General features: G+C 44.0%; 1 pseudogene; it reads right to left on the bottom strand.

Annotated features, from left to right (window-relative positions):
- Positions 1–19141, bottom strand: part of LOC139569809 (uncharacterized) — a 36504-nt pseudogene extending 17363 nt beyond the window's left edge.
- Positions 19142–19801: the final 660 nt, after the last annotated feature.

Below are 19801 nucleotides of genomic sequence, written 5' to 3'. Positions count from 1 at the left end.
ACCCTGGGACTAAACACCTCCCTCTGCAACTGGATCCTGAATTTCCTGACAGGTAGCCGCCAGGTGGTAAGAGTAGGTAACAACACATCCGCCACACTGATCCTCAACACAGGGGAGCGTGCTCAGTCCCTCCTGTACGCCCTGTTCACTAATGACTGCACGGCCAGGCATGACTCCAACACCATCATTAAGTTTGCCGATGACACAACAGTGGTAGGCCTGATCACCGACAACGACAAAAGCAGCCTATAGGGAGGAGGTCAGAGACCTGGCCGTGTGGTGCCAGGACAACAACCTCTCCCTCAACGTGATCAAGACAAAGGAGATGATTGTGGACAACAGGAAAAAGAGGGCCGAGCATGCCCCCATTCTTATCGACGGGGCTGCAGTGGAGTAGGTTGAGAGCTTCAAGTTTCTTGGTGTCCACATCACCAACAAACTAACATGGTCCAAGCACACCAAGACAGTCGTGAAGAAGGCATGACAAAACCTATTCCCCTCAGGAGACTGAAGATATTTGGCATGGGTCCTCAGATCCTCAAAAGGTTCTACAGCTGCACCATCGAGAGCATCCTGACTGGTTGCATCACTGCCTGGTATGGCAACTGCTCAGCATCCGACCGCAAGGCACTACAGAGGGTAGTGCGAACAGCCCAGTACATTCCTGGGGCCAAGCTTCCTGCCATCCAGGACTTGTTCTCTCTGCTACCGCATGGCAAGTGGTACTGGAGCACCAAGTCTAAGTCCAAGAAGCTTCTAAACAGCTTCTACCCCCAAGCCATAACACTCCTGAACATCTAATCAAATGGCTACCCAGACTATTTGCTTTGCCCCCCCCCCCCCCTCTTAACCGCTGCTACTCTCTGTTGTCATCTATGCATAGTCACTTTAATAACTCTACTTACATATACACATTACTTCAACTAACCGGTGCCCCCGCATATTGACTCTGTACCGCTACCTCCTTGTATTCAGTCTCGCTATTGTTATTTTAATGCTGTTAGTTACTTCTTACTTTTATTTATTATCTGTATTTTTTTCCAACTGCATTGTTGGTTTTTTGCTCGTAAGTAAGCATTTCACTGTAAGGTCTACATCTGTTGTATTCGGTGCATGTGACTAATACCATTTAATTTGATTTGATTTTCGTATTTCACCGCAGCAATGGAATGCACAAGCCTGCCATGGTGTGGAGATCAGCCTCCTCTCTTCACTTTCTCTCTCCTAATATCTCTCTATTACCTTGCTACCTCTCAGACCCTACTACCCTCCTTCCTTACCCTCTACCTCATTATCTCCCTAATGTTTCCCTCCCATCTCTCTAATATAGTATTTACTAGAGAGAGAAGGATGGCGATACATGGTGTTCTTCCAGCATGACTGTTCTAAAGGCATGCCAAGAACTTCCTCTCCAAACATAAACACACACAGACACACCTGGATGAAGAATAGGATCCCTGCGGTGCGTGGCACACAGTTTGGAGGAGCGGTCGCTGGACTTGGCCTCCTGTAGGACCTCCGTGAGCCAGCGAGCAGGCAGCTGCTGCAGGGTCCGGCTTCCGCTCCTAAAACACACACACACAGTGGTCAGAGGTCACACTCATGAGAGGCTCCTTCCTGACTAGCCAAGGCTGAACAGTGAGTAGTGATGTCAAAAACATTTATGAATACACACAAATAATATGTTGTAAATATACATGTAACTGCCAAAATAATGGAAACATTTGAGTACAAATGGGGGATACAAAATATATTGAAAGCAGGTGATTCCACACAAGTGTGGTTCCTGAGTTAATTAAGCAATTAACATCCCATCATGCTTAGGGTCAGGTATAAAAATGCTAAGCAGGCCCTTATTTTGGCAACCATTGCTGTGCCCCCATAGGATGACAATGTCCCCATCCACAGAGCACGAGCGGTCACTGAATGGTTTAATGAGCATGAAAATGATGTAAACCATATACCATGGCCGTCTCAGTCTCCAGATCTCAACCCAATTCAACACTTATGGGAGAATCTGGAGCGGCACCTGAGACAGCGTTTTCCACCACCATCAACAAAACATAAAATTATGAAAATTCTCGTGGCAGAATGATTTCTCATCCCTCCAATAGAGTTCCAGACACTTGAATCTATGCTAAGCTGCATTGAAGCTGTTCTGGCTCGTGGTGGCCCAACGCCCTATTAAAACAATTTATGTTGGTGTTTCCTTTATTTTGGCAGTTACCTGTATGTGGCAGTAAGCTGGAAAATACACCCACACAAACACGTCTACTCACAAAAAATTTAACTCTGACTACGTTGTTGTTGTTGAAAGAGTTTAAATCCTCAACAGTAGTCGTGTAAATCCTCTCTCTGACACGAGTATTAAGTGTTTCAGACAAATTTAGCAGTACGACAACCTTAAAAAACTGCTCCCAAACCAGTTCTCATGTCTGTTAATTAAAACTTCTTAGGGATAGGCGTCCCACAAGCGGAACAACTTCCGGTTAAACTGGAGAGCGCGAAATTCAAATAAATAATCATAAATATTATGGATTTTAAACATTTAGGTACATATACAGTTGAAATCGGAAGTTTACATAGACTTAGGTTGGAGTCATTAAAACTTGTTTTTCAACCACTCCACAAATTTCTGTGTTAAACTATAGTTTTGGCAAGTCGGTTAGGACATCTACTTCGTGCATGACACAAGTAATTTGTCCAACAATTGTTTACAGACAGATTATTTCACTATCATAATTCCAGTGGGTCAGAAGTTTACATTCACTAAGTTGACTGTGCCTTAAACAGCTTGGAAAACTCCAGAAAATGATGTCATGGCTTTAGAAGCTTCTGATAGGCTAATTGACATCATTTCAGTCAATTGGAGGTGTACCTGTGGATGTATTTCAAGGCCTACCTTCAAACTCACTGCCTCTTTGCTTGACATCATGGGAAAATCAAAAGAAATCAGCCAAGACCTTAGAACATTTTTTTTTTTTAGACCTCTACAAGTCTGGTTCATCCTTGGGAGCAATTTCCAAAAGCATGAAGGTACAACGTTCATCTGTACAAACAATAGTACGCAAGTAACAACACCATGGGACCATGCAGCCGTCATACCACTCAGGAGACGCATTCTGTCTCCTAGAGATGAACGTACTTTGGTGCGAAAAGTGCAAATCAATCCCAGAACAACAGCAAAGGACCTTGTGAAGATGCTGGAGGAAACAGGTACAAAAGTATCTATATCCACAGTGAAACACGTCCTATATCGACATAACCTGAAAGGCCTCTCAGCAAGGAAGAAGCCACTGCTCCAAAACTGTCATAAAAAAGCCAGACTACAGTTTGCAACTGCACATGGGGACAAAGATCATACTTTTTGAAATAATGTCCTCTGGTCTGATGAAACAAAAATAACTGTTTGGCCATAATGACCGTCGTTATGTTTGGAGGATAAAGGGGGAGGCTTGCAAGCCGAAGAACACCATCCCAACCGTGAAACCCGTGGGTGGCAGCATCATGTTGTGGGGGTGCTTTGCTGCAGGAAGGACTGGTGCACTTCACAAAATAGATGGTATCACGAGGCAGGTCAAATTATGTGGATATATTGAAGCAACATCTCAAGACATCAGTCAGGAAGTTAAAGCTTGGTCACAAATGGGTCTTCCAAATGGACAATGACCCTAAGCAAACTTCCAAAGTTGTGGCAAAATGGCTTAAGGACAACAAAGTCAAGGTATTGCAGTGGCCATCACAAAGCCCTGACCTCAATCCTATAGAAAATTTGTGGGCAAAACTGAAAAATGTGTGCGAGCAAGGAGGCCTACAAAGCTGACTCAGTTACACCAGCTCTGTCAGGAGGAATGGGCAAAAATTCACCCAACTTATTGTGGGAAGGTTGTGGAAGGCTACCCGAAACGTTTGACCCAAGTTAAACAATTTAAAGGCAATGCTACCAAATACTAATTGAGTGTATGTAAACTTCTGACCCACTGGGAATGTGATGAAAGAAATAAAAGCACTCTACTATTATGACATTTCACATTCTTAAAATAAAGTGGTGATCCTAACTGACCCAAGACAGGCAATGTTTACTCGGATTAAATGTCAGGAAATGTGAAAAACTGAGTTTAAATGTTTTTGGCTAAGGTGTATGTAAACTTCCAACTTCAACTGTAAGTGTCTTATATCGGCTGAAAGCTTAAACTCTTGTTAATCAAATTTTCTCCTACCATATCTATTGTGTTACATTGTCCTACATTATTTTAACATTTCTACAAACTTCAAAGTGTTTTCTTTCCAATGGTACCAATTATATGCATATCCCGGCGTCAGGGCCTGAGCTACAGGCAGTTTACTTTGGGCACGTCATTCAGGCAGGAAATTGAGAAAAAAGGGGCCTATCCCTAAAAGGTCAAGGAAACTGATTGTGTGCCATACAGCAAGGCACTGAACCTGAAAGGATTTGGAGAAGCGTATGCGTACATATGCTGAATAGAGAAATAATTGAAATGCCTGAGTGATTTGATGAGGGGAATGTTCTTGTGGGTTGGTGTGTGCAAGTGTGTGTGTGTTGGGCCTGTGTTTGGAGGGAGAGCGTTGGGGTGGAAACAGCAGTCCTGATGGTATGCACGGAACTGGGTTATGGGGTGTTGATTGTGGGGTGCTTAACTGCCCGCCTCTTGAAGCTCAGTTTTGTTTCTGGGGTGGTATGTTCGTTCCACTGGGCTCTGGGAGATGGCAGTATGGGTTTGTGTGTGTGTGCCTTGCCCTTCCTCCACAGTGGAATGCTTGATCTGGCCAGCTTGGTCCACTGCCCCTTGTAAAACAGAGCAGCACATTTCTCCCTAGCTGCCGCCTGCGCCTCCCAAGTGTGCCGCTTTGGTACTGATGTGGATAGAGCGTGCGCACACACACACACACACACACCCTCTCGCTCACTCATCTGTACAGCATGTCGGTGAGATGTACAAAGCCCACGTAGGCCAGCTTAAAGGCCCCTCGGTGACGAGACTGGAGGAGCTGCTGACTGACCCACTTCAACTGAGATAGGTGAGAGGGGTACAGAAAGAGAGGTAGACAGAAAGAGAGAGGGGGGGGGGGGTATGGGAACATAACACGGTCAAATTCCTCTGGATGAGTTACACGTGGGTAGGTAAACAAGCATATAAAAGTTATAGTAATGATTGACAGATTTCAATATCATTCAATCGGGTTCATTGTCAGTAATTAGTTACTATATATGATTACATGTGGTGATGTAATTAACTTCTAGAACATCAACACAGCCCACGTGTGTTTCTGTAGTTCGTCAACATGCGGGGGTGTTCCAGGTGAGGTAGAGCAGGGTGGAGCTGGCTGAGGCCTTTGTGCTCTGTCATTACACTGTGGCATCACTACCACAGGCTGGGCCCAGGCGCCGTGCCAGGCTGGGGTGGCACAGGGGGCACAGGGAGGGATGGAGGGATGGGCATAGCTCTGTGGGAATGAGAATGGAATACTTCTAGAGTTCCACATACCCTCTTGAGTTTCATCACACAACCTGGCTGGACTTATCCCCTCTAAAACGCTGAGATTTAGACAGGCATCTTTCAGCACAGCCCTGAATAAGGACTCCAGTCTGCTCTCCTTGTCACATGTGTATAAAGCAGACACACACTACAAAATAACACTCACCAACAACCTACCATCACCCCAGGTCAACATGATTTTAAATCGTTTTGTTTTTTCAAGTAATACATTTAAAATGTCACGTCTCAACTGTAATATGCTAAGTTTGACACATTTTTTACCATCCTAGTTTAATTTCATGAATAGTATTTATTCAGCTCTTTCTCTGGGCTGGATGCGCTAATGGTCTGTGACTTCTACACCACAGCACCTACGGACTTTTCCTGGTCTGCACTGTCCCTGAATCTTGACCCTTACTTAAGTTGTCCTGCGGTCAACTTTGACCTTGTGAATGTGGCATTTACAATGTTAAGTATTTTCTATGGTCTTACTCCCTTGATTGCCCTGCTCTCTTCTTAGCCCGTTACATAATCCCCCTGGGGTTCCAGTCAATGGCATCAGATCGACAACAACAATAGTAGCAGTAGTAGCATCAGCAGCAGCTTTCCCTCCTTAAGGCTCTTACACCCGCCACAACGCCAGGCCCCGAGGACCGGCAGCCAACCCAGTTGTCAAGAGGAAAAGCTGCTATTTGGGTCACTGACACACAGCCCTATGTAATTAGGACTTTGGGAAACAGCGTCTCCGCTCACGGACGCTTTTCTGGGAAATGGGTGCATTGCAAACAGGAAGTGTCCAGTCTAAATTAAGTTCCCCCACCAACCAGGAACCCGAGTGGAACTTTAACGATTACACAAACGCCTTACACCTTAAATAACTGCCCCCCTCTCTTCCGCATGCCACAGCCCAGCACCGCGGTTTGGTCACTACCCTCCCTGAGTAACTTTCACTAGGGTTTTACTGCAGTGAGGTCAGCTCTGTCCTCAGGCTGCACTCTAGACTCAGGGTTGTTACTGAGTGGGTCTGATGGAACAGTCATTGGGTTGGTACTGCAGTGGTTAAATTGGTAATGCACTGCAATACAGTAGGGTGCAGGTGGGTAAGCCCAAAGGTTGAGGCAATAGGGTCAGATTGGTTGATGGGGCATGAACTTGTTGAGTTTGTCACCCCAGGGTTGGGTCTATTTTATTTTATTTTTTTCAAAGTTCATGGGGTATGTGTGTACTACTAAAAAGGACAACTCCGCCACTTTTCAACCTCATTTGCATTATCTCGAGCACCAAACCAGTGTCTACATATGTGAAATTAACGCATTTATATCTTGTCAAAAAAAGATATAGCATTAAAAAGTTCTAACCAATGACATTTTCAAACACTATGAGATACGCGGTGATGTGGGGAGCAAACAAATTGCCTCCCTCTGGCTAGAAACTTGTTGCAGGTTTTGAAAAATCTATTTTTTTTTGTACTTTTAATCCTACCCTGTGATGTTACATAGAAGCATTTTTTAGAACCTTCTTATCTTTATAACCTCAGATCATAGAAACGTGCCATTTTCACATACGTAGACACTGGTTTGGTGCTCGAGATAATGCATATGAGGTTGAAGTGGCGGAGTTGTCCTTTAAGAGGATGTGACGCTCGAGTTTGACAGTTTACACCAACGATTCTCAACTGGTGGCTCGCGACGGGAGGTTTTGAAACGGTTGCGTGTGAGAAAAAAAAAAAGGGGGAAAAATAAACAAATCATTGTTTTGATGTTGAAAAATACCCCAGTATGAATTTAAAATGACTAAACCAGGTAGAAAGTGATTCAATAATTTTTATCTCTGAACTACATTTCTTCAATCACAGTATTTTCAACATAGAGCTATTAGCAGAGCTACAGTATTAAGTGGTTTATTTTGTGGGCTCAAAACAGTGAGCTTATTAACATTCTTCATCAAGAATATGGGCAAAATTATTGACAATGAAAAAAGGTGGGAATGTTTTTGCCTTGGTATGTCATTGTTACATTTACTATAGTATTAAAAATAGTTTCCCAGATTGCATTTTGGCTACTTTTTTGGCGATGTGAAAATTGGGTCACGACTGAGACAACCGGGTTAATATTTGGGTCCTGAGGCAAAACCAGTTGAGAACCACTGCTTCCCCCTTAGTTTCTGTTCCTTTCATAAATGTGTTTGGGAAACATGACCCACACAATAACAGATACTATCAGCAATCCTAAAATGCTGAGAGAGAGCGAGAACGCGTGAGAAAGAGAGGGAGAGTCACAGCACCTAGTTGAGCTGCAGTAAGACACTGCCCCCTATCTAAGCTAATTTCTCTAGTCTAGCTTAGAACAAATTGGCCTCTCCAAATGTCCAGAGGCAAGACTGAAGGCTCTGTCTCCACTGTAGACCAAACTGTCCATCTATTCCAGGCCAGGCCAAACAAACACTACAGCTGTGAAAACATGGAGGACCTTGGATTCACACCAGCTCACTAGTGGTCTATCACACATACACATAACCCCTCTTAAGATGGAGACATATCCCAGAATGCCCCCCAGGGTAAAAATGCTTTATCTCCTGGCTCCGTTTACTGTATCCGTCTACCATCTGAAGCCCAGGCAGTGCCGTGAATATGAAGGATTAAATACCATCGGCCAATCGCCGTGACTAATGATTACCATTGCTACGGTGCAGACGAGGAGCAGAAACATCTGCCACGTCGCCATGGCAAAGGAGTGCGCTGGCGAAGGCCACGGAAGGTTGACGGCACGCGTATTGGAAAGATGTCTCGCGCCGTCATAAATAAACAAACTCACACGAGTAGTAGCATTGACTGAGCGTGCCATCTCTGTGGTAGGTTAGAAAGCGTTTGTCTGTGCAGAAAAGACCAGAACCACTCCACAAATACAGAACTGGACTGAACCCGTCGCACTGACATTTAAACACTACCACATAGAGAAGAGGAAGAGAGAAATAGAGAGAGCAAGAGAAAAGGAAAGACGGCGAGAGAAAGAGCTACCATGAAAAAAGACTAAAGCCGGTAGGAGTACTGTTGAGGACAGTGGTGTCTCTCCATCACAGGTGAAGGATCTTTCAAACAAACAAAAAGAGTTGTACAAGCAGCTGTTACAACAATAAAATTGCTTCAAGTGTCGTGTCCAAACACTGGTGGAGTCAACTAATAAAATAATGATCTGACCAGAGAGGTCCAGGACCTTAAGCACAGTTTGCAGTTCTCCCAGGTTCAGCTCGATGACTTTAAAACAGGAAAACAGCAAGATGACAATCTGTAAGGCACTGAGAGAGGACATTAGTTCTGTATGTGAACCCATGATAACAATGAAGGAAAAACCTGATTATCTAGAGGAACAATCAAGGCAGGGCAACATTGTTGTGGTTGGAATTGCAGAATCTTCACATGAGACTTGGACGGAGTTGGAGGACAAAGTGAGGAAAATTATCACTGAGAAACTGAAGATGGATCGCAGGACAATTGACGTTGAGCGCACACACAGGACTAGACAACCCACAACCGGGCCAGGTGACAGGCCCAGGTCAATAGTGGTCAAGTTCCTAAGGTTCAAGGACAAGGGTAGCTGTTCTAGATAGAGCCAAGAACTTCAGAGGAACGTGTATCTTCCTCAACGAGGACTATCCTGTAGCTGTGAGCCAGAAGAGGAAAACTTATCCCAGCATGAAAGCTGACAGAGTGCGTGGGGGCATTGCTTACATCCGCTATGACAGGCTCATTGTCCACCCTCCCTCCCAGAAGCATGGAAGGGATGAGAGAGCCTGTGGGTTCGTAGCTTCAACTCCACCATCCACTGATTGATGGACTGCTGAAGAATTATAAATGTTTTCTTACTTTGTTTGTTCTTTTCCATATTTTGTCTATCTCTGATAAGCTAAGGACAGGGCTAAAAATAGCCAATATTAATATATGTAGCCTGAGAAATAATGTTGATGAAATCAATGACTTAATCAATGACTTAATGACTTAATTGATTAATATTCACACTGTATATTAGCTATTTCTGAGACTCACTTAAAAAAATATATATATATGATACAGCATTAGCAATACAAGGATATAACATCTACAGAAGACACAGGAATACCTATGGGGGAGCTGTTGCTGCATACAGTGCCTTCGGAGAGTATTCAGACCCATTTACTTTTTCCACATTTTGTTAAGTTACAGCCTTAATCTAAAATATATACAGTGGGGAGAACAAGTATTTGATACACTGCCGATTTTGCAGGTTTTCCTACTTACAAAGCATGTAGAGGTCTGTAATTTTTATCATAGGTACACTTCAACTGTGAGAGACGGAATCTAAAACAAAAATCCAGAAAATCACATTGTATGATTTTTAAGTAATTAATTTGCATTTTATTGCATGACATAAGTATTTGATCACCTACCAACCAGTAAGAATTCCGGCTCTCACAGACCTGTTAGTTTTTCTTTAAGAAGCCCTCCTGTTCTCCACTCATTACCTGTATTAACTGCACCTGTTTGAACTCGTTACCTGTATAAAAGACACCTGTCCACACGCTCAATCAAACAGACTCCAACCTCTCCACAATGGCCAAGACCAGAGAGCTGTGTAAGGACATCAGGGATAAAATTGTAGACCTGCACAAGGCTGGGATGGGCTACGGGACAATAGGCAAGCAGCTTGGTGAGAAGGCAACAACTGTTGGCGCAATTATTAGAAAATGGAAGAAGTTCAAGATGACTGTCAATCACCCTCGGTCTGGGGCTCCATGCAAGATATCACCTCGTGGGGCATCAATGATCATGAGGAAGGTGAGGGATCAGCCCAGAACTACACGGCAGGACCTGGTCAATGACCTGAAGAGAGCTGGGACCACAGTCTCAAAGAAAACCATTAGTAACACACTACGCCGTCATGGATTAAAATCCTGCAGCGCACGCAAGGTCCCCCTGCTCAAGCCAGCGCATGTCCAGGCCCGTCTGAAGTTTGCCAATGACCATCTGGATGATCCAGAGGAGGAATGGGAGAAGGTCATGTGGTCTGATGAGACAAAAATATAACTTTTTGGTCTAAACTCCACTCGCTGTGTTTGGAGGAAGAAGAAGGATGAGTACAACCCCAAGAACCCATCCCAAACGTGAAGCATGGAGGTGGAAACATCATTCTTTGGGGCTGCTTTTCTGCAAAGGGGACAGGACGACTGCACCGTATTGAGGGGAGGATGGATGGGGCCATGTATCGCGAGATCTTGGCCAACAACCTCCTTCCCTCAGTAAGAGCATTGAAGATGGGTCGTGGCTGGGTCTTCCAGCATGACAACGACCCGAAACACACAGCCAGGGCAACTAAGGAGTGGCTCCGTAAGAAGCATCTCAAGGTCCTGGAGTGGTCTAGCCAGTCTCCAGACCTGAATCCAATAGAAAATCTTTGGAGGGAGCTGAAATTCCGTATTGCCCAGCGACAGCCCCGAAACCTGAAGGATCTGGAGAAGGTCTGTATGGAGGAGTGGGCCAAAATCCCTGCTGCAGTGTGTGCAAACCTGGTCAAGAACTACAGGAAACGTATGATCTCTGTAATTGCAAACAAAGGTTTCTGTACCAAATATTAAGTTCTGCTTTTCTGATGTATCAAATACTTATGTCATGCAATAAAATGCAAAGGAATTACTTAAAAATCATACAATGTGATTTTCTGGATTTTTGTTTTAGATTCCGTCTCTCACAGTTGAAGTGTACCTATGATAAAAATGACAGACCTCTACATGCTTTGTAAGTAGGAAAACCTGCAAAATCGGCAGTGTATCAAATACTTGTTCTCCCCACTGTATATTTTTCCATTCTCAATCTACACACAATACCTCATAATGAAAAAGAAAAAACAGGTTTTTAGATTTTTTTGTAAATAAGAAAACAACCCAACAAGTCTCTGTTCAGTCTCCTCCTTGCCCGGTCATCCAGTTTGGAGGGACGGCCTGATCTATGCATGGTCTGGGTGGTGTCATACGCCTTCCACTTCTCAATAATGGTCTTAACTGCGCTCCAATGGATAGACAAAGCCTTTGAAATCTTTTAATATCCATCCCCTGACTTGTGCCTTTCTAGAACTTTGTATCATATCTTTTGAAAGTACCTTTCAGCCCATAGTGGATTATTTGCTTTGAATTGCACTACTAAGCAGTGGAGTCCTCTATGAACAGCTGCTTTTATTCTGAACTAATCAAAGTCACTACAATTGATCTCATTTTTTATTTTTTTTCTCCGCTTGGATATTGGGGTTTACTGTGTGTAAAGAAAGCAGTAAAAAGTTTTCATTTCAGGCTTTAAGGCAACAAAAGGTGCACATTTTGAAAGGGGGTGGTGACTTTCTACACCCACTGTATTAACATAATTTAAAAAACAAAAACAAGAATCTATCGGCGATATCACCCTCTGCGGTGAAAGGAGGTAGAGCTAGAACGGTGTTTGTCAGACATCTCACAAAATCGTATGTAGCGTCCGAACAATTTGGCCAACAAACTACCCCCTGTGGGAAGATGAGACTCTCACGCGTACGATGGTCTTCTCCGTTTTGCTCCAGGATGCCTACAAGCCTCACAAGACTCATCTGAAGATTCCTGGTACCAGTTTTTTTTATGTATGGAAGTATGCTGTACCACTCCCTTCACAGAACAGCGCAAGCTGGCTCTAACCAGAATAAAAAGAGGAGTGGGAGGCCCCCGTGCACAACTGAGCAAGAGGACAAGTATATTAGAGTGTCTAGTTTGAGAAACAGATGCCTCAAGTCCTCAACTGGCAGCTTCATTAAATAGTACCCGCAAAACACCAGTATCAGCGTCAACAGTGAGGAGGCGACTCCGGGATGCTGGCCTTCTAGGCAGAGTTCCTCTGTCCGGTGTTTGCGTTTTTTTGACCATCTTAATCTTTTATTTTTATTGGCCAGTCTGAGATATGGCTGTTTCTTTCCAACTATGCCTAGAAGGCCAGCATCCCGGAGTCGCCTCTTGGCCTAGAGTTGAGGAAAGAATGACTGGATTGCTTCTTGTTTTTATAAGAAACAATAATTCCAAATTGTTTGCATAGTAAACTTACACACACCACTGGCACACACAATTATCCCACCAGACATACCTACAGGGGTCTTTTCACAGTCCCCAGGTAAAGAACAAATTCACGGAAACATACAGTATTATACAGAGCCATCATATAGCACAAGTGAACAGCAAACCTGGTTTAAAAAAAAACAAATAAAGCAACACCTCACGGCACAAGGCTTTTCCCCGTAACCTACTTGTTGTGTGTATGTACTGCAGTGGTGGCTGCTGAGGGGAGGACAGCTCATAATAAAATGGCTGGAACAGAGCAAATGGAATGGCATCGACCACATGGAAACCATGTGTTTGATACAATTTCACTGATTCTGTTCCAGCCATTACCATGAGCCAGTCCTCGCCAATTGACCAACGACCTTTGATGTACTGACATGTATCTGTAACAGAGATGCAAACACACACGTACACTACATGTTCATGTTTTACATTTACTTAAATTGTATAGTCTTTTGTCTGTAATGTCTTTTTCGTTATGTGTCGGACCCATATAAGACTGTCGCCACTGGCGTCGGCTAATGGATCCTAATAAAATAAAATGTAAAAAATGACGAGCAGGCCTAGAACAGCTGATTATTGGAAGATGATTGAAGTCATTTTTATATGCTTAAATTGACCAGATGCAGTTTAGATGCTCAAGAAGCGACGACAAGTCGCTGGCCTGAGGGTAAGGTAGGGTGTCTAAAGACTGAACAGGCTGTGTGTTCGCTATGTGGACAGGCGGAAGGTGGGGGGGGGTCTAGGGACTTTTTTGTGTTTACCTCTTCAGGGAGAGAGCGGTGGTGATGGAAGTGATTTGGAAAGAATGCGAGGCAAGTTGGGAACCAAGGCAATTGTGGCCGTTAAACAGTGGGTCGGCCTAAAATGAAAGCTTTCCGCTAAACGAGGACGGATGCTAATTGAAGACAGTTGCAGCGTGGTGACACACACATATTCACGTTGTTTTTCACTACAGTAGACACACAGTAAACATGCCATCCCTAAACACTACCTCCAGGCCCACATGCATGCTGGGAGCACTGAGGGACGGAGTGGGTTGGCATGTGTGTAGCTGGATGTTAACAACAACGTACAATTAACTGGGAGTGTGTTTTACTGGTATTACGTTCAAACATGTATTCAGTGAGTGTGAGGTTGTGTTTACATATGTTTCTGGATCTCTCAAGTGAGGTGTAAGATGGACATTCCTAATTCCCAGGAGAGATGTTTGAAATGCTTTTTTCCAACACTTTTGCAGAAATACCTTCTTGAACATATGAAATTTCATGTGGCTTAATAACTGGCCACCCTCATAGCCTGGTTCCTCTCTAGGCTCCTTCTACACCGGCATTGCTTGCTGTTTGGGGTTTTAGGCTGGGCTTCTGTACAGCACTTTGTGACATCAGCTAGTGTAAGAAGGGCTTTATAAATACATTTGATTGATAGTAGGTGATCTGTAAAATCTCACGGAGAAACAATTGATTCTTTCTGGCTAGCCTTAATTGGCTGAGATCATAGAGGGGCTGCATGCTGAGAGATGAGTCCTGATTGGTCTGCCATGCCACAAGTTACTGTCTATAACATAATGGGGGTTTCCCTGATCCGTTTACGACAGATGCGATGATTCTTGGAATATTGAACACAGTCAATGTGAACTGGAGCGACATGACTAGGGCTGTGGCGGTCATGAAATGTTGTCAGCCGGCTATTGTCATGCAAAAGACTGCCGGTCTCACAGTAATTGACCGTTAATAAAACATAAACACATTTAGCATCTCCAGACCTCCACGCATACAAGCCGCTGATGCGCGCCTTTGGAACATCTACATTTAGTAAAGTCTAATAAATCTATTTAATATACACCATCACAATAAATCTATTATTTTAGTCAGGTCTAAAGCAACATTATGATATGGAGAAAATGTATTTCAGAAGAAAAGAATATGAGTTGGCCTACTGTATGTTATCTGGCTATGCACCGTGTGGTAGGCGTGTTCATTTAGCAGATAGCATATCCTCATAAATTCCATGCCACTATATCATATGATTTTCTAGTAATAAGAATATAATTGAATTTGGCTGAATGAAATAGAAAGGACATTTTTCCCATTCCGGAGCGAGTGTGCGAATATGAAGTGGCTATGTTTAAAACAGGTTCTATACGCTAGATTTTGAGTTATACAAGCCTTAAAATGTCTTAGAAATGAAAACATATATGGGCTGCATGATGCGACTATAGGCCATTGATGATTTTAGAAATGCTTGTGTTCTGTTCCTTGCCTCAGGCTGCACATGCTGTTCTCTCATCAAGTGATCATATTTTTAAACTTCAGACTATTCTCAATTTAATCTTGTCTTTACTAATATGTCAAATTAGTTTAGACTTAGAATGGCCCATTATCTAATGGGTAAGAACATGGGCAAGACAAAAAAAAGACAGTGAAAAACGTACCAGAGGGAAAGTGACCTAATGTCTTCCATTCATGTCGGTTAGTCTACTCCGATAATTTCACTGCCCAACAGGTAATATTCTGCCCAAACTCTGTATGCCATGGGTTCTCCAACCCTGTTCCTGCTGCTAACCCATGCTTAATTTGGGAAACGAAATGAAATCTGTTCGGGAACATCGATAGTAACGTTTCCACAACGAAACACATTTAATTAAACTGTTGACAGCCCCACTTTCTGCGCGCTGGAGAAAGGAATGACGGAGAGAGATGGAAACTCACTGTGGTGAGATATTCTGTAGCTAAACGGTAATGTGTCAGTCTATTAATTATTATAGTAATTTTTTAAAGGCCTATTAGTAGGCTATTCGAAATCAAATACAAACTCACTATAATTGTTGACCAAATATGAATTTGTTTAATTTAGGTCTATGTACCAAAGATATCTTAAATCAGTATTTTGTTAATGTTTTTCTGAAACGTGTAATATGCAGTAGGCTTTGTATTTTATAACGTCACAATCATTCATTTTATTCATTAAAAAAAAAAGTGATTTGAATGCATTTGCATTGATGTCAAAGTGGTTAGAGGGACACTAGAGCTCTGAGCACCAGGACATTAGTGATCTGATGAACAGTAGGCTTTAACTAGCAATGCAAATGACTATAACAAAATGAGATATGAATAATATCGTTACATGAAGCTAACGTTAGACTCTTACCCATATACATGGATGAATGCTTCACGGCAGACTGGAACTCCTTTGATTAAGTAAAAGGTCCTCTGTCTTGTGCGTTTTGTCTGCTCAGCTTTTTTGGGACGTCATGTCTAGGGCTGTTGCGGTGACCGTATTACCGCCACGCCGGCAGTCATGTGTCATGGCTACAGTAAAGTTCTACGTGACCGTTGAGTCGTGGTAATCTCCTCTTATGCACTCTGGACATGCGTTCGTAGTACCCAACTCGCTAATGTTAGCTACCTGAATGGATAGCTAACGTTAGCTAGCCAACATTTAACCTAGCTAGCAAGCTAAATTCAATTGCTTGGTATCTAATGCCAGCCAACGTTAAAAATCGTATCTCATTTTGCTAGTTATAGCCTACTGTTAGCTAGCTAGTTGGTTAGCGTTACATGCATATTAATACTACATCATTTCATGCATGGTGGCTGGCTAGCTAAGTGTATGAGAAAGTTTATTGCTTAACTGTATCGGTTGGTATTATGGTTCAATAACTTGTTTAGCTAGCTACAGTGCCTTCGGAAAGTATTCAGACCCCTTGACTTTTTCCACATGTTACAGCCTTATTCTAAAAGGATTAAATATATATATATATATATATCCTCAGAAATACCTTATTTACATAAGTATTCATACCCTTTCCAATGAGATACGAAATTGAACTCAGGTGCATCCTGTTTCCATTGATCATCCTTGACATGTTTCTACAACTTGAGTGGAGTCCACCTGTGGTAAATTCAATTGATTGGACATGATTTGGAAAGGCAAACACCTGTCTATATAAAGGTCCCACAGTTGACAGTGCATGTCAGAGCAAAAACCAAGCAATGAGGTTGAAGGAATTGTCCGTAGAGCTCAGAGACAGGATTGTGTCGAGGCACAGATCTGGGGAAGGGTACCAAAACATTTATGCAGCACTGAAAGTCCGCAATAACACAGTGGCCTCCATCATTCTTAAATGGAGGAGGTTTGGAACCACCAAGGCTCTTCCTAGAGCTGGGCGCTCCCAGACAAAAAGTTAGCAATCAGGGAGGTGACCAAGAACCTGATGGCCACTCTGACAGAGCTCTAGAATTCCTCTGTGGAGATGGGGGAACCTTCGAGAAGGACAACCATCTCGGCAGCACTCCACCAATCAGGCCTTTAAAGTAGAGTGGCCAGACGAAAGCCACTTTTCAGTAAAAGGCACATGACAGCCCCCTTAGAGTTTGCCAAAAGGCATCTAAAGGACTCTTAGACCATGAGAAACAAGATCCTCCAGTTCAGCATAGCCAGGGCCCCGTGACACAGGTACAGAGACACACCCGCGGGACGGCCACTGTCATATGGCCCCGTACAGCTTTGTCTCAGCGACACGGGGGCGCACTCACCAACCTGTTCTGAACCTTGCAGGAGACCTGCCACCTAGAGAAGCAGATGGACAGACAAAAACATACAAAAAGTTCCAGAAATCAACATCATGGCCATTACTATCAATGAACAACGAAAATGAATCCAATCAAAATGAGTCATTCAGTGTACTTGTGAGTGTATGGGGTGTAGTCACTCACCCCTGCGGCCACTATCTCCACTCCCCATGACACACCTGGCCAACCATGCTCTGGACCGACTGCACACAATCTATAGAGAAAAAGAGAGTGGGGGGGAGCCTACTCATTACTTAAAAGCTGAGTGCTCACACTTTATGAGCTAATGTTGAGTAACCTGGAGTGTATTCATTCAGACCAAGACCATAGCAAACCGTGGCTAACAGTTGCAAAAGTTCTGCAACGGAGACCGTTTACTCCAAACGGGAATCATTTTACAATGAAAACGAGAGTTTCTATTGGACAAATTCAGGTAGGTCCCTGCCCGTTTCTGTCGGTTTCCTAGTGACCACACCCCTGGTGTAACATACACGGTCCTCACCATCTGTGAGGATGTGTGTGTAGCAGTCCAGTAGGCCACTAAGGGTCAGCTGCAAGGTGCAGTAAAGATGGGTAAGCCTTGTAGGGTGGCGCTGATGGACTCCTGGGACCTCTGCACTACCAGCATGGAGGCCTTGGCCGCAGCTAAACACGAGCTAGGCCTGTACCACATGGCGACCTGCTAGCTAGACCACTAAGACAGCAGGGGGCGACATACACACACACAAGTCAGTCAGAGGCCACGCACCACATGTTTTTCCTATCCTGATACTTGGGACCGGTGCCACTTTTGTTTTAGCCCAAACACAGCTAATTTAACCACCCAACTAATTAAGTCCTGGAATAGTTGAATCATGTGTGTTACTACCGAGCTGGAACAAAGGCATGCCGTCCTGTGGGTCCAGAGTACCAAGACTTAGGAGCACAGGATGTCTTACCTGTTGGAGATATTCACTTAAGGCCTTCTGGAGGAACTGTAACACTGGAGAGAAGAACAGAGGGAGAGGCATATTAACTAAAGACATCAATGAACTCCGGGAAAAATGTTTCTGTGTTTGAGCTCATCATCCTGAGCAGGTTTGATAATAACCTGAAGGAAAACAAAGCACTCACCTTCTGTTAGCAGACTGTATACACCTTTCACCTGAAAGGCAATAGAACATTCGATATATAATGAACTGTGGATGAAGTGTATCTTTTAAAAATTATACCAAACACAAGAGACAGCCTAAGTGAGGAGATTCCATACGTACCGAGTGGGAAGCCGCCTAGGCAAGATGTGATGGGAGTCAATCAGATATGGGTATGCGGTGTGGTCTGAGCCGAGAGTGGACAGACAGTCAGACAGGCACCCGGACAGCCAACCAACAGTCTGCTCCTGCAGCCTGTCTGGTACAGAGCTCAGGGCACTGCAGATTGCAGAGAGAACATGTAGATTAAAGAGAGTAGCAATTCTATAACATGTTTGCTAATCTACTGGAAAGACAGAGCTGTGGTCACAATCCCTGGTCCTGGATGTGCAGGCTTTGGTTCCACTTCCAACCCAGCCGTAACACCTGTTCAACTCGTCAAGGTGTTGATCAGCAGTTGAGTAGTTGAAATCAGGTGTGGTTGTGCTGGGCTGGAACAAAAGCCTGCACACCTTATGTGCCAGGGCTTGAGACTGAGGGAGAGGAGGAGGTGGTGAGATGTACCTGGCCCTACGGGGGGGGGGGGGGGGTTCTTGGCCTGCAGGGAGGTGTAGATGAGGGCCAGCGTGTGCAGACAGTCCTGGAGGAGAGACCCATGGGAAGTTTCCGCCTCACTCAGCTGCTCCACCTGAGACCCTGCCTGGAGAGACACAGACACAATTAGACCAGCCAGGAGAACATAAGATGTACCTGCACTGCAACATAAGGCTTACAATATCTCTACGACGGGACAAGAAAAACAACAATACTGTCATCCAATTACCTCCTCCACACACATTTTCATTTATGTCAACCTCACACGTTTGCTAGGGTTGGGCGTTAACCAGATTTTCATTCCATCATTCCAGTACCATACCGGCGTATACGGTATTTCCAAAATGTTAAAACAGACAAAACAAATTTAGGCAGCAGGGATCTTGATTCAAGATTCATTGTCTCTGCTGTAACCAAGAACCTTGATCAGGTGAGTCCCATAGGGTGGCGCAGAATTGGCCCAGCGTTGTTGGAGTTAGGGTTTGGCCAGGGTAGGCCGTCATTGTAAATAAGAATGTGTTCTTAACTGACTTGCCTAGTTAAATAAAGGTAAAAATTAAAAACCGACGACTTTGGGCCAATTGTGCTCCGCCCTATGGGACTCCTGATCACGGCCGATTGTGGTACAGCCCGTGATCTAACCAGGGTCTGTAGTGACGCCTCTAGCACTGATGCAGTGCCTTAGACCGCTGCGGCACTCACTAGTTAACTTATAGTTAGTTAGAAGCAGTGGCGTAGCACGCAAACCTGCAGTCGAGCTCAACCCCACCCCCCACCCCCTAAATGTTGCAAAACTATCCACAGAGTAGTGTAATTAACCCGACTTTACCTACGCTGCTCTGTACCGAATCACAGACCAAATGGCAAAATCTTCCCACTGATTGAGAGGAAACGGGCTTCTTAT

This window comes from Salvelinus alpinus, chromosome 3, assembly GCF_045679555.1.
Source record: "Salvelinus alpinus chromosome 3, SLU_Salpinus.1, whole genome shotgun sequence".
Classification (NCBI taxonomy): domain Eukaryota; kingdom Metazoa; phylum Chordata; class Actinopteri; order Salmoniformes; family Salmonidae; genus Salvelinus; species Salvelinus alpinus.
This window is presented reverse-complemented; position numbering and strand designations above follow the sequence as displayed.